This window comes from Petaurus breviceps, unplaced genomic scaffold (assembly GCF_028583685.1).
Source record: "Petaurus breviceps papuanus isolate PSGF00001 unplaced genomic scaffold, PetGlider_PUasm1.0 90895, whole genome shotgun sequence".
Lineage (NCBI taxonomy): Eukaryota > Metazoa > Chordata > Mammalia > Diprotodontia > Petauridae > Petaurus > Petaurus breviceps.
Window position 1 is genome coordinate 19,770,643 of NW_027187372.1, and position 3,284 is coordinate 19,773,926.

A 3,284-nucleotide genomic window follows, 5' to 3' on the forward strand; every position below is an offset into this window, starting at 1 on the left:
GGCTGCCCATTTCATTACTAAATAGTTCTCATTATTAGAGATTGAATGTTCTTTCTTCTATTGAGTAAAAAATAAATCATTCCTACATAACTACTATCCACTAATTTTTCTTCTTCTTCTTCTTCTTCTTCTTCTTCTTCTTCTTCTTCTTCTTCTTCTTCTTCTTCTTCTTCTTCTTCTTCTTCTTCTTCTTCTTTTATGTAGGGCAATTGGGGTTAAGTGACTTGTCCAAAGTCACATGGCTAGTAAATGTGTCAAGTGTCTGAGGCCAGATTTTAACCCAGGTCCTCCCGACTCCAGGGCTGGTGCTCTATTCACTGAGCCACCTAGGCCCACAGAAATTCTTCTTTATTAAAGTAGAGAGACTATAAATTCCTCTTCTAAAAGATATCCATTCTAAAATTTGAAGATGCTATAATGGATACCTTTTTATTCAGGCTAAATATCATAATTTCCTTCACCTCCAACTATTTATTTCTCTCTTACTTTTTTGTATTGTTTTCATTTCTCTATCCTTTTATACATCTGAACTGTTACATTAGACTCAGATGCTATATTTTATGGAGGACTTTAAAAACTAGGATGTACCTAAAAGAAACTTACAACAATGTTGAAAGAAAAGCTTTGAGTCCATATATAGATCACAAGAAGAAACTGGGGTTGCTTAGCAGAGAGAAGAGAATTTGGAGGAGGAGTGAAAGGAACATGATAGCTTCCTTCAAATATCAGCTCAAATCCCATTAAGATTTTACTTGTCTTTCTCATTCTCAGTGCCTTCACTGAGATTACTCCCAATTTTGCTTTGTACATATTTCTTTTACGAACTGCCTCCTTCAAAAATATGCTACTTACTTGAGGATAAGACCCTTTCCCCCCTTCTTTTTGTATCACCAGCTCTTAGGACAATACTAAGCAGAGGGTGGGCATACTGCAAATCATACTGTGTCCAAGAATTTTTTTTTTTTTGCAAACACCATTACTTTTATTACAAAAAAATTGCATGGTCTCTAAAGATGCTGACAATGTATTGTAGAATATATTCTAATTTCACACAGTGTAGTTCTCTCCTTTGGTTACATTCCTATAGGAGGTGCAACTGTTCCTGTGCCATGGGTAGAAACATTTGACTGACAATGAAAGCTGATCTCCTTATAACCAAGCATTTCCTCCCCAAAGGATCATGTTCATAAAACCAAAGATCACAGATGTATTCAGAGACCCATACTGGTCACAGAGTCAAAGGAGCAGTCCTTTTTATCACAAGAGACAATCTGACCAATAAGATTTTCGCCTATGGCCATCTTAATGTCTGTCAGAGCTTTAGCCCAAGCTAAGGTGCTCACCAACCATAAGAGAGTAGCAATAACAGTAATAAGGAAGACAATAAAGGGAATTTTTCGACTCTACTGATATAGGTTCATATGACCAATATAAAGTACAAGTACAGCAAAGCTGTAAGGAAGACCAAGGCTGCAAATGTTACAAAGAACTGGGAAGAAGAGAAATCTCCTGTAAAAAAATAACTGTGCCAAGTTATACCACACAGAGGCTCCTGTGCTTCATGAAGTGAAACTTGATTCAACATGAATGGATAAGCAAAGGCAGCTTCAATTATAACATTGTTAGAACTCAAAGTTGGGCAGGAAACTTTACAACTTGTCTTGCCCTTAAAACCTCCCCAAGTACAAAAGAAAAAATGAAAGCTACTCACTGCAGATTCTCATTGAAGCCTAGTGGCTTCTTAAGTAGGCTCAAGTTAATCTGAACGTACAACATCTTCTTAGAGAAGGAGGGAAAGAGAGTTAGAGTCAGAGAAGTCAGATAGCAAAGGATAGAGTTAGAGCAGGGAAGCCCAGCAGTGGAGGAAAGCCAAAAGTGATTTCAGATGCATGCAAAATGAGAGACCCCTGCACTGCAGCTTGAATAAATTTCATGGCCTTGGTTATAAAACAAAGTACAAGTTATAATAAAAAGACATTTTCCTCAAACTAAAATGTTTAAAAATTTTTTTAATGTCACATAATTCAAAAATAAATTGTTGGCAGAGATTTGGGAATAGAAAATTGATGTTGCATTAATAACATTTTTGCACATTAATACCGAAATTTCACAGGTTCACAATTGTATGATATATTGAGAAACATAGAATATGCTCTATTGAATCTTTAATGGCATATTTATTAATCTTATCATATCGTGAATTTATAGTGCAGAAATTTAATTATTTAATAAAATAATATTCTGCTCCTACTTTTAGAAGTATCTTGAAAACCTGTGCAGCTTAAAACAATTCCAGGGAGAGTTGCTAAAGCACATGTGATAAATGGGGGAGGGGAGGAATGTCATAAAGCCAAATATATTGTCTTGCCACAATGTGATTTTTTTTTCCTAAACACTGTTACATCTTATGAAACACTGGTTTTGTTTGTTAGGTTTTAGTGACAATTCAGAAAGCCATATGTGATAATTGCTATATTGCCAGGAAGGGTCTCTCCCAATGACAGATTATTTTTATGTCCTTGGACAGTAGCCTTTGTGTTACTATGCAAAATTTATCTCAGAGTCATCTAAGTTATAAACATAAGATAATAACCAGTCTCTTTACCCACTCACTCTCCTTTTGATTCAGTAAATCACAACAAATTGTTATTTAGGTGGGTATAAAGTAGAAAAATAATTTTCTACATCCAACTTACTCCAGAAGTCTAGAAAGAAGAAATTTTAGTATTCCTATGTAAATGTTCAAAAAATGTTACTCGAGGCAGACTCAAGATGGCAGATTGAATAATCACAATTGCCAAACTTTCTGAAAAAAGCTTTCCTGCAAAATGATCACAGAAAACACTAAAAAGAATTCTGAATGTGAAATCCAACAAAAAGTTAAAATGATTATTCTTTTTTTCCAATCCAGGGTGATTTAGGAAAATAGAAAGAAAAGTCTGTGGACACTGGGAGTTGTCCATAAGGCAGCAAAAGCACTTCAGAAGTGGCACTTGCTGTTTCCTGTGGGGTGGCAGCAATAGCAGTAGATCATCATTCAGGTAGGAAAAGGGGACTGAATACCTAATCAGAAAGAGATACCACAGGGCCCATGTCCTAGCTTTAGGAGCAGGATGGAGTGTCATTTGGCAGCTCCATCACCCCTTACACAGTTCTAGTTTATGGTTCCAGATAGGAAAGTAGTAGGCAGAGTCAAGAGAGTCAGAGGCCCTACCTGTTTGAAAATGAAAAACAGACAATGAGAACAATGGCTAGAACTCTCCTTAGATCAGATGACATCGGAA

At 36.0% G+C, this 3,284-nt stretch overlaps 1 pseudogene; it reads right to left on the minus strand.

The window, feature by feature from the left end:
- Positions 1–1,073: 1,073 nt before the first annotated feature.
- Positions 1,074–1,776, minus strand: LOC138150906 (synaptophysin-like protein 1 pseudogene; annotated as a pseudogene).
- Between the last annotated feature and the right edge of the window lie 1,508 nt (positions 1,777–3,284).